The sequence below is a fragment of the Rutidosis leptorrhynchoides genome, chromosome 8 (genome assembly GCF_046630445.1).
Source record: "Rutidosis leptorrhynchoides isolate AG116_Rl617_1_P2 chromosome 8, CSIRO_AGI_Rlap_v1, whole genome shotgun sequence".
NCBI lineage: Eukaryota > Viridiplantae > Streptophyta > Magnoliopsida > Asterales > Asteraceae > Rutidosis > Rutidosis leptorrhynchoides.
In genome coordinates, this window is record NC_092340.1 from 355,584,720 (window position 1) to 355,597,933 (window position 13,214).

Here is a 13,214-nt window from a genome sequence, read left to right on the forward strand (position 1 = left end):
TTGTTGAATAGAATCGTTTTGTTTATGGCGACAGAATTTGAGTTACTATCAAGAATGTTGATGTTGATGATTTGTGTCGAGTGTAGTTTGGTTATGTTTTGTAAGAGGATGTTTTTTAGGTAGATGGAATTTCTAGGAAATTGTTGAAAAATTTGTAATGACTTTTGATTAGTATTTTCAGAGTCTATTGATCTAAACGAAGTCATTCAACGAAAGCTATTATATGCACGTTGTATAATTTTCAAGATCCAAATAATATACGAACGTATGTCGTTTTTGGTTGTTAAATCATTTACCAAAAGTGTGTTTTGCAATCAAACTTGTTATTATAGATATCAATGTTATTTCCTTTTTAGGTTGAAACTCTGGGTATAAAGGCAAAATTGTTTACGACTAGTGATAAGCACGTGCTAATTGAATGGGTCTCAACAAACTTGAGTTTATTTTGGTAGTTTGAATAATTACTCCATTTGTGGAGTTCGTAAAAATAGGATTGAATCAGTTCCGATCTTTTAGTTTGTTTACGTTTAACTTTCATGTATGCCTCCCCTATATATAAAGTGTAGTGTTTTTCATTAATAAATAAGAGATCAATTCTTGGCAATCAGTTATATTGTGTGAGTTTTTGTGATTATCAATTTCAATAATTGGTATCAAGAGCGTAGGTTATCTGCAGACCTTACTCAAAAAGTAAAATCAAACGAACAAGCAAAGATGGAAGACAACAATGGGAAGAATTTTGTGGTTCCGGCAATTCCAAAATTTGACGGGCACTATGATCATTGGGCACGAATGATGGAAAATTTCATACGATCCAAGGAATACTGGGATCTAATTGAAAACGGAATTCCAAAGCTAACTGGTGGTGCTTCAGCAGCACAACAAAAGCAAATTGATGAGATGACACTCAAGGATCTCAAGCTCAAGAATTATCTTTATCAATCTATTGATATGGATATTCTTGATACGATTTTGAACACTGATACAAGCAAACAGATTTGGGACAGCATGAAGAAAAAGTTTCAAGGATCAACAAAGGTGAAACGGGCTCAATTGCAAGCTCTACGTGCTGAGTTTGAAACAATTCGAATGAAAGAAGGAGAGTCCGTGAATAACTATTGTGGCAAAGTTCTTTCGGTGGCAAAGCGAATGAAAACTTGCGGAGAAAATATTCAGGAGAGCACTGTTACTCAGAAGATTCTGAGGTCTCTCACTATGAAATTCAACTACATTGTATGTTCTATAGAAGAATCTCATGATATGGACAACTTGTCATAAGATGAACTTCAAAGTAGTCTATTAATACATGAACAACGAATGTAGAACAATGTTGAAGAAGAGCAGGTTCAAGTTCTGAAAGTTTCAAGTGATGAAAGGGGTACTAGAACTAGAGGACGAGGTGCATATATAGGTGGTTATCGTGGTGGTAGAGGACGTGGAAGAAACTATAAAGCAACCGTGGAGTGTTATCGATGTCACAAGCTTGGACATTTTGCATCAAAATGTACAAGTAATGCAAACTATGCTGAAACTGATGAAGGAGAAGAATTACTTCTAATGGCTTCAGTCGAAGAAGAGAATGAACGAAAAAGCAGTGTTTGGTTCTTAGACTCGGCTTGCTCGAATCATATGACCTATGATAAGAAATCGTTTGTCACTTTTGATGATACATTCACAAGATCAGTCAAGCTGGGGAACAACTCGAAGATGCAAGTTCGTGGAATGGGAAATGTGAAGCTATCCTTAGGAGGAAAGGTAGTGGTTATAAGTGATGTTTATTATATACCTGAGCTAACCACTAATTTACTCAGTATTAGCCAGCTCCAAGAAAGAAAGCTCACCATTATTATTAAGGATGGATTTTGTAAGATCTATCATGACGAATGTGGCATAATTGTATGCTCCAAAATGAGCTCAAACCGAATGTTTATGGTCATGACTGAGGCACATATCTCAACTTGTCTACAAGCAACTACCTCAAGTGAAGATATTTCAAAACTATGGCACTTAAGGTATGGTCACTTGAATCAAGAAAGCTTGTATTGTCTAGCAAAGAAAAAAATGGTGAATGGTCTGCCACAACTTCAGAAGGAGCAAGGGGTATGTGAATCGTGTTTTAATGGCAAACAACACCGAGCTACGATTCCAAAAAGTGCTCAATGGAGGGCAACAGAGCCACTGCAATTAGTTCATACTGATTTGTGTGGACCGATCACTCCAAAATCAGCAGGTGACAAAAGGTATGTAATAACCTTTACCGATTATTTTAGTCGAAAAACATGGGTATTGATCATATACATAGTATTGTATATGTATATTTTATTTGCCAAGAGCTAAAGGCAGAATTACGCGAATTATAATCCAAAGTTATGCAATATCCACTGAAAATAAGCACAGCAGTTATGTTTTCGCATTAACAAAAGACTGCAGTTTAATCCGCTAAGTTTCCGCGGATAGTTAAGCAATCCGCAAACCGCGGATATTTCGAATACTATAAATAGGGAGCTTTGTCTCTCATTTATAGGTTGTTAATTCTCAGCCATTTGCCCAGGCCTTTGTGATTTCCACTTGTGATCTTGCCCAAGGGATTTTTACATCGCGCTAAGGTGAATCATACTAATTGACAATCAAGACCGGGTCGGGGTGGTTGATCACTTGATTGCTAAAGTGAAAGACGATCATCGGGGCTCAAAATAATCATCAAACATCCCATCCTCCATCATAATATCATTGCACTCGATCCTAGATTCAATTCCGTAAGGAAGACGAATCCAGGATCGATCAATTGGTATCATCCGTGGGACACGTTTTACGAATTAAACTTGAAATTTTTTGTTTTGAGCTGACAAACAATCAATTGATTGGTTTAATTTAAATCGTGTATTGTTACGATGATTTGCAGGAAGTCGCTGAAGCGTATTAGTTGATTTGGTCGTTGAATATGGCAGCTAACATGAAACACGCAGAGTTGGTTAATGATTCGCAAAATGCTTTGTTAAGTGGTACACAAGCACACGTTAATACTATCGCGGGTAGTTCAGGGAAGGAATCGCTAGATAAAGCGCCTAGTGGCAATCCTGTTAATGCTGATTCGCAACTAAAGGTTGCTGCTGAAAAAATGGTTGCGCGCAGGAATCTGCAGCAACATCGTGAAGAAACCGTCGCTGATGGTAAGCGATTAAAGGTTTTGGCTGGCAAAGCAGACAAAATACTTGGCACGGCTATTGAGCAAGCTAGAAAAGATTTTCGCGAATCTCGTGTACCACGAACTTACTTATGGCCGTTGAATGATTCTGGATCACAAGCTGATCGCTTAGTCATTGATCATCGCGATAGTGATAGCGATGGTGCGGATGAACGTGTTATCTTAAATTCTGTTTATAATTCGAAAAATGCGAAAGCGCCAAGAGAAGAGAATGAATTTTCTGATGATTCGGGCAATGCGGAAGAATTTGTAAAAATTCCACAAGTTAAGCGAAGGCGACCACCAACACCTTTTCCTCGTCATGGGAATGAAGGTGAAGCATCTGATGCTGTTTGCAGGGAAAGTGCTCAAAAATTTTTAGCGGATGCTTTTAGAAGCATTGCGCCTAAATCAATGCAACATAAATTTGAGCAACCGAATTTTTTGCAAGATATGATCGCCAAGTTTTGTGCAGACAATACTGATACTCGCACAAAAAAGGCCACTGAGATCACCACTGCTTCAGACAAGTTTGTCCAGCATATTTCTGATTATCCAATTGTTACACCGCCTATTGTGCCAGCGACGTTGGGAGTTTATTCAGGGTTAACTGACCCCTTGGACTTTTTGCAGCGATTTGAAGGTGTGGTAAGCACCTATAATTGGGATGAACCGGTTGCGTGTAGAGTATTCCCTATGGTCTTGCAAGGATCCGCTAGGGAATGGTTTCATAGCCTGCAAGCTCGCAGTATCATTGGTTTCATTGATCTTCGCGATAAATTTTTGTTGCATTTTCAGAATCTTTTACCGCAGAAGAAAACACATATAGAATGTCATGATATTAAACAAGGCAACAAAGAAACTCTGAGCGCGTTACTTACGCGGTACATTTATGAGTGCCAAAAGATACCAAGTTTAAATGAAGACCAAAAAGTTTCTGGTTTTTTGCATTCTATTAACCCACAGCGACATCCAACGCTTGTGCGAAGATTGCGAAGAGATGTTCCGCAACTTTCGCTAAGGTTCAACAGGAAACATATGACTATCTCCGTGGTGGAGAAGATAGTACTATAACTCCTGCATGTGGGTGGGGTAAGGAAAAAAGTTGGCGGGATGACAATGATTCTTTTCGCGATGGCAACAGTGATAAATACCGCGGTAATGGTTTTACGCGGAGAAATGGTGGCGGTGGTTACCCGCGAAATGATAGGTTTCAAGGTCAGAATGATAACCATGGATATGGCCGTCGAGATCGCTATTCTACGCGAAAATGGAACAATGAGTCTTTCAATGTCATTCAGATGTTAACAAAAACGCCTAAGGAAATTTTGTTACAAGAAAGGGTTGCTAAGTCTTTTCCTGATCCGCAGCCCTTAGGGGAGAATAGCAGGCGGGATAGGTCAAAGTTTTGTGTCTTTCATGATGATTATGGTCATGACACCAATCGCTGTAGAGACTTAGCGGAACTAATCACTGAGGCGTATGAGCAAGGCAAGTTGGACCATTTAATCGCGCAAGGTGCTACAAGTACTGCGAATGCGATTATAATGTCTGCAGAAGCTAATGCTCCAAATGTACCAAATATGGCTGAGCGAAAGGCTCCTGCGGTGAAAAATCTCGGAGTAAAAATGGTAAGTAAGAAAGAAAATCAGCGCGGAATTCAGGTCATTAATGTGGTAGAAGTGCAGGGCGAAATGTTGGTATTTCAAATATCTGAACAGATTGCAAGCTGGAAATGTCCTTCTATTACTTTTCCACCTACAAATCTGACTACGAATGTAGACAAACCAGTGGTGGTTTCATGTCGCATTGCAAATACTGGCATAGTGATTATGAAGGTTCATGTGGATACTGGTAGCAGTGTAGATGTTATGTACGAACAATGTTTTAGTAAATTGCCCGCAGATGTTCAGGCTTTGATGAAACCTACTGCGGTTTCACTTGCAGAATTTTCAGGAGAGTTAACTTGGCCTATTGGTCAGTTGGAGTTGCAAATTGAGCTAGTTGATGATTGCGATGAGTCGTTAAGGCGACAAGCTTTATTGAATCTTTATATAATGCGAAGTCAGTCGCGATTCAATATGATACTTGGGCGCACTGCTTTGCGCATGTTTGGCGCTATCCCTTCTACTATACATGGTATGGTTAAATTTTCTGCTAATAAGGGAATTGGCACGCTAACTTCTGCGGAAGTAGCCGTTTTGCGCTATGATTATGGCAAGTGAAAACATGGGTGTTGAGGGGCATTCAGTCCACTCTGAATAAGTGCGGAAATTTGTATTAGAAAAAAGTTATGATATGTTTAGTCAAAATTTGATCAATGTTTGATATGCTACGATTGTATTCTGAACTTCGTATCGCGAAAAAGTAACGAATAAAGCAAAGTTAATTTCATTGTTCGTAGTTGTTTCTATATAAAGCAAAAACACTGCGTGTGGCCACGCGTAGTGTTTATTTTGCAGAATACAATTACTTATTTTTTATAACACTAAGTTAATGTTTGTTATGCGGATTCTTTAGGTAAAATGGCACGGCTTCGCTAAACATGACCTGCTTAAATACTGTAATAATGCAGGCATGCATTGCAAATTAATATGTTAAAAACCAAGTGATGAAATTGCCCACTTGTGTTAAATTGTAAATATTGCGAAAGGATAAAATTTCCTAAGTATTTGATCTTGCCAATGCTTAGATGCTTCGCAATGCTAAATTTGCCTAAGGATCGATTTGTCGGACTTAGAAGATTCATAATGATTAAAAGATTGTTTCGCATAAAGTACGTGTTTGTTATGTGCACAATAGCGAATGCGGAAATTGCAAAGGGTAAGTCTGAATTATGAATAGATGATAAAGTAAAGCGCTATATAAATAAGATAAGTTGCAACTGCAGAATGGAAATATGTTACTAATATTAAGCGTGAAAAAGCGTGAAAAAGCGCGAATAATTACAAAAAACGCAATTAAGGATTGCGAAATAAACATCTGAAATCTAACTAAGACATTTTAAAGCTCTAGTGTGATAATGCTAAAAACAAACATATATTTCATAGCATTATTCCTCAAGAAAGACAAGCTTTTAGTTACAATTGTCCTATTTACAAGTGATATTCGCTTAAATAATAAAAGGTGAAGACAAAAGACAGATTCGACGAATTGAAGACGCAAACGACCAAAAAGCTCAAAAGTACAAAATACAATCAATGAGGTTCCAATTATTGATAAGAAACGTCTCAAAATTACAAGAGTACAAGATTCAAAACAAAAAGTACAAGATATTAAATTGTACGCAAGTACGTTCGAAAATCCGGAACCGGGACCAGAGTCAACTCTCAACGCTCGACGCAACGGACTAAAAATTACAAGTCAACTATGCACATAAATATAATATAATATTTAAATAATTCTTATAATTATTTAATATATTATATTATTTATAAAACCGTCGGCAGAAGAAAACAACCAAATATGAGCCTCCCCAGCTGGCCATGCGATCGCATGGCCTGGAAGGCATAAATCCATGCGATCGCATGAGCCCCAGTTCCAGCCCACATGCCTATAAAAATCGAGCTTTGGTGCACCACAAAATCCATCTATCTTTCTCTTCTCTCCATTCATACGTAATATTTATATTTATAATTTATATTTTAATTTTAATTTTAATTATAATTCTAATAATAAGGGTATGTTAGCGAATATTGTAAGGGTGTAAGTCGAAATTCTGTCCGTGTAACGCTACGCTATTTTTAATCATTGTAAGTTATGTTCAACCTTTTTACATTAATGTCTCGTAGCTAAGTTATTATTATGCTTATTTAATCCGAAGTAATCATGATGTTGGGCTAATTACTAAAATTGGGTAATTGGGCTTTGTACCATAATTGAGGTTTGGACAAAAGAACGACACTTGTGGAAATTAGACTATGGGCTATTAATGGGCTTTATATTTGTTTAACTAAATGATAGTTTGTTCATGTTAATATAAAGATTTACAATTGGGCGTCCCTATAAACTACCATATACACTCAATCGGACACGATGGGCGGGGCATTTATATGTACGAATAATCGTTCATTTAACCGGACACGGGAATGGATTAATAGTCACTAGAATAATTAAAACAGGGGTGAAATTATGTACAAGGACACTTGGTATAATTGATAACAAAATATTAAAACCTTGGGTTACACTCAGTCGACATCCTGGTGTAATTATTAAACAAAGTATTAAAATCTTGTTACAGTTTAAGTCCCCAATTAGTTGGAATATTTAACTTCGGGTATAAAGATAATTTGACGAGGACACTCGCACTTTATATTTATGACTGATGGACTGTTATGGACAAAAACTAGACGGACATATTAAATAATCCAGGACAAAGGACAATTAACCCATGGGCAATAAAACTAAAATCAACACGTCAAACATCATGATAACGGAAGTTTAAATAAGCATAATTCTTTTATTTCATATTTAATTTCCTTTATTTTATATTTAATTGCACTTCTAATTATCGCATTTTTATTGTTATTGTATTTAATTGCACTTTTAATTATCGTAAGTTTATTTTATCGCATTTTTATTAATCGCAATTTCATTATTGTTATTTACTTTACGCTTTAATTTAAGTCTTGTATTTATATTTATTATTTTATATTTGGTTTTAACTGCGACTAAAGTTTTAAAATCGACAAACCGGTCATTAAAGGTAAAAACCCCCCTTTATAATAATAATATTACTTATATATATATTTGTATTTTTATAAAAGTAAACTAATATAGCGTTAAGCTTTGTTTAAAAAGATTCTCTGTGGAACGAACCGGACTTACTAAAAACTACACTACTGTACGATTAGGTACACTGCCTATAAGTGTTGTAGCAAGGTTTAAGTATATCCATTCTCTAAATAAATAAATATCTTGTGTAAAATTGTATCGTATTTAATAGTATTTCCTGTAAAAATATAAGCTATTTTATATACTACTCTGCTAAAACATCATAGTGCTTTAATGTCTGCAAAGGTAATGCTCTCGCATTGACTTAATTCCTCTAAGGCTGGTATGCTGACTTTCTCAACCTCGTTCTTTGCCCTCGCGAGTGCTTCCCGGGCATCAACTGTGACACATATTTCACTTGCCATATCTGAGGGAGGGGTTGAGAGAGGTCGCCGAGTTTGCATAACAGGTCATACCACTCGCAGCGAGTGGCGAGTTTGGATGCTTGGGCGTACGCTCGGAACTTCTCGGTGACAGGTTTAGAATCCATCACTTTGTCCGCGAGTTCCGGCAGATACTTGACAAGCTGAGCGAATTCTTTTTCGGCATTCTCCGCCCTCTTTTTAAGTTTGGCGTTTTCCTTTGCACCCTTTTTGAGCTGTGCCTCAACCTTCTGCGCTTTTCTTTCATGAGCATTAGCAATTTTGACTTGCTTTTCATATTCATCAGAAATTTCGGTGAAACGCTCAATGTTGTCAACGGCTAGGCAAATTGCATTATAGCAATTGTGCAGTCGCTGTCTTTCCGCTTGAGGATATGTCAGCTTGCGGTATTGATCTTCTGTTTCTTTGGGAATGAATTTATAGAGCCTGCGGTATAATCGATTGCCTTTTTCTGCCTCTTCGGCTTCTTCCGCATCTTCTTCTTCTTCTTCTTCTTCTTCCTGATTAGACGCTTCTGCGTCGGAGTAAGTCCTCATGCCCAGTAATATTGTAGAGCGGTGTAGCTTCACCAGTTAAATCTGAAAGTACAATTACAAACAGATAAGCAAATATAGCAAATCTGTGCGGAAATAATAAGTGTGTAATGAACAAATATTGCGAAAATTAACAATTGCTTACTTGCTTCTTGTTCAGATATAGTGCGCATGCGTCTTTTGCGCGGGGTAGTTGCACTTTCGGTGGCTTTCCGCTTACCGCGGTCTTCACCGCCGGAAATGAAAAGCGTGTTGATGATTGGTTCATCAATTGGGATAATCTCGCCGTTGCCGTTTTTTAAACGGCGAGCAGGTCTGATCCTGCTAATATCTGCTGACCTCATGATTAGGTCAAGCTCAATCACTGCGAAAATCAAAGCGCATAAGGATATGCGAAGACAAGAATAAATATATTATATAATGCGAAAAGTTTACGCGAAATACCATTATTCATTTGGTCGATTAAAAGTGCATCGCAGTCTCTCCACGGCCACTGGATCGAAACCCTACCAATGTACAACGGTATATTTGAGTATGTTCGCAGGATTAGGCCTGCACCCTTGATTGTTTTAAGAATGTCAGTTTCAAGATCGTCAAGCGCAACCCTGTCATTAAGAGTGCCATCAAGTTCAGTACACCACTTTTTTGGTATACTGCTATCCACATGAGCGGTGTTGTTGATAAAAAAGAAAGAACTGCGCCAGTTGCCAATCGAGTCTTTTGGCGAAGTCATTACGCCAAGCTTACTGCGGAATGAGAACCATCCCGCGTCGTATAGCACAAGGCTATTGCATGAGCGAAACACATTAAGCAGCGGTTGTTTATTGATAGCATTACAGTACATCTCAAACAACACGATTTTGTTAATCGCGTTCGGATGAAGTTGAGCAATAGCGATCTTGTAATATTCGCAGACACTGCGAAAAAATTGAGTAAGTGGAAAGCGTAGGTTGCTTTGAGAGATGGCGGCCTCATAAACAGTAATCATCCCCTTAGGGGGAGCGTTAGCTCGATCTTCCACTGAAGGTGCGGTGGGAACAAATTGAGCAAGTGGAGGGTACCACTGCTGTAGGGTTTGGAGTTTCGCTTCCGTCATATATGAAACGAAACCTCCATGAGTATGGGCAGACGAAGAAGATGCCATTTGTAGTAAGATAAGTAAAACGGCTGATGAATTGAAGGTATTAAGGGTTGAATTGATTAATTGCAAACAACGCGTGTGAACGGATGAATTTGATTGAACACGTAATTGAGTGAGAAAGCGTAAAGTTTTTTATGTGAGTAATCCAGCTATTTATAATTGTAGTTAGGGCGACGAAGTCGAAGGAGTAATGATTACTTTTAAACGGCTAAAATTACCGCAACGTGTAAACGGTAATTTTCTAGCCGTTACAGCGTTTCTGATTTGACAGTTTTGTGATAGTTACCGTTGTAATTATGCGTTGAACTTTATAAAATCAACGGTAATAATTCGATGGTAAAAATTATTAAAAATCACTTGCGAATATATTTTAAGGAAGCATGGTTTTATTTTTAGAGTTTATCATGATACATCTGCTATGCGAGATGTATCATAATAAACTGGGGGGACTTGATCATTATACATAGTATTGTATATGTATATTTTATTTGCCAAGAGCTAAAGGCAGAATTACGCGAATTATAATCCAAAGTTATGCAATATCCGCTGAAAATAAGCACAGCAGTTATGTTTTCGCATTAACAAAAGACTGCGGTTTAATCCGCTAAGTTTCCGCGGATAGTTAAGCAATCCGCAAACCGCAGATATTTCGAATACTATAAATAGGGAGCTTGGTCTCTCATTTATAGGTTGTTGATTCTCAGCCATTTGCCCAGGCCTTTGTGATTTCCACTTGTGATCTTGCCCAAGGGATTTTTACATCGCGCTAAGATGAATCATGCTAATTGGCAATCAAGACCGGGTCGGGGTGGTTGATCACTTGATTGCTAAAGTGAAAGACGATCATCGGGGCCCAAAATAATCATCAAACATCCCATCCTCCATCATAATATCATTGCACTCGATCCTAGATTCAATTCCGTAAGGAAGACGAATCCAGGATCGATCAGGTATATTTTCTAACCGAAAAAAATGAAGCTTTTGGTTACTTTAAGATCTTCAAGGCTATGGTTGAGAATGAAACAGATGCTAAATTATTATGTTTAAGAAGTGATCGAGGTGGAGAATTCACAAGTATTCAATGATTTTTGTGATGAAAATGGAGTCAAGCGCCAACTAACAGCAGCCTACACACCACAGCAAAACGGTGTGGCGGAACGAAAAAATAGAACTATAATGAATATGGTTCGATGCTTGCTAAGTGAGAAGAATATGCCAAAGAAGTTCCGGGCTGACGCAACAAAGTGGACCGTTCACATACTAAATAGAAGTCTAACATCCACGGTAAAAGATAAGACACCTCAAGAATGTTGGAGTAACAGCAAGCCCAATGTTAATTACTTCAAAGTTTTTGGGTGTATTGGATATGTTCATGTGCCAAGTCAAAGGAGGGTGAAGCTTGATGAAAGAAGTCGAAAATGCATCTTCTTGGGTGTTAGTGAAGAGTCAAAAGCTTATAAGATGTATGATCCTAATTTACAGCAAGTTGTCATCAGTAGAGATGTCATATTTGATGAACATCAAAGTTGGAATTGGGGAAGGAAATAAGAAGAAAGTGGCAAAGAAAACTTGGTGATTAATGAAGACAGTGGGAATGAAGAAACAAGCAATGTTGAGTCCCGTGATTGTGATCAAATCCAACATCAGTCCACTGCTATTGCTACTGAGCCAACCACTGGTGCTGCTACTGTTCCCATAACAGTCACTAATTCTTTAGCGAATAATGAAGCCGAAAGATCACAAAGAAGAAGAGTTCCATAAAAAAGGTTACAATATTTTGTAAGCAGGAAGGACTTTCGGAAGATGATGAAGAAGAAACACAACACCTAGTCATGTATGCAGCTCAAAGTGACACAAGTTGTTATCATGAAGCAGTTAAAGAACGAAAATGGAGGATTGCCATGGACACTGAAATTGCAGCCATTCAAAAAAATGATACGTGGGAACTGGTTAATTTACCAAAAGGATTCACTGCTATAGGTGTGAAATGGGTCTACAAAACAAAGTTGAATGAAGAAGGAAAAGTGGACAAGTGCAAAGCAAGACTTGTGGCAAAAAGGTATGCTCAAAAGTATGGTGTTGATTACGAAGAAGTATTTGCACCTGTGGCAAGATGGGATACAATTCGAAGGCTACTAGCCTTTGCTGCTCAAAGGGGCTGGAGTGTATTTCAATTAGATGTTAAAAGTGCCTTCCTCCATGGCGTGTTAAGAGAAACGGTATATGTTAACCAACCTGAAGGTTATGTTAAAGCAGGTGAAGAACACAAGGTTTACAAGCTCAAAAAGGCTTGATATGGATTAAAGCAGGCGCCAAGGGCATGGTATAGCAAGATTGAGGAATATTTTACTCTAGAAGGCTTTGTTAAATGCAGTCACGAGCACACGCTTTTCACGAAAAAAGAGGATGAATGCACGTATCTCATTGTAAGTTTATATGTCGATGAATTAATCTTTACTGGAAGTGATCTCGGGATATGTGAAGAATTCAAGAAGTCAATGATACACGAGTTCGAGATGACTGACATGGGTAAAATGCACTACTTTCTTGGAGTTAGGTTCATCAAGTTGAAGATGGTATCTTTGTTAATCAAAGAAAGTATGCAATGGATATACTCACAAAGTTTAAAATGGCAGACTGCAACTCAGTGAATAATCCAATGGTACCGGGCACAAAATTATTGAAGGAAGAGGGAGGATGAGAAGTGGATGCTTCGATGTATAAACAATACATCGGAAGCTTAATGTATCTAACTGCAACTCGACCCGATATTATGTTTGCAGTGTGTTTTTTAAGCAGGTTTATGGCATCTTTAAAAGAAGCTCACTTGGTGGCTGTTAAATGTATAATACGTTACATCAAAGGCACTGTAAATTTGGGTTGTACTACAAAAAAAATGAAGGATATGAAACGCTTGAAGGCTTCACTGATAGTGATTTTGCTGGAGACTTTGACGATAGTAGGAGCACTTCTAGAAATGTGTTTATGATGACTGGTGCAGCTGTTGCTTGGAGCTCAAAAAAACAACCTATTGTAACTTTATCATCCACTGAAGCGGAGTATGTAGCAGCGTCAACATGTGCATGTCAGAGCATTTGGATGAAAGAAATTTTAAGGGCGTTTAATCAAGATCAGTTTGATGTTGTTACTATCAACTGTGATAATAGCTCTTCAATCAAGCTATCTAAGAATCCTATATT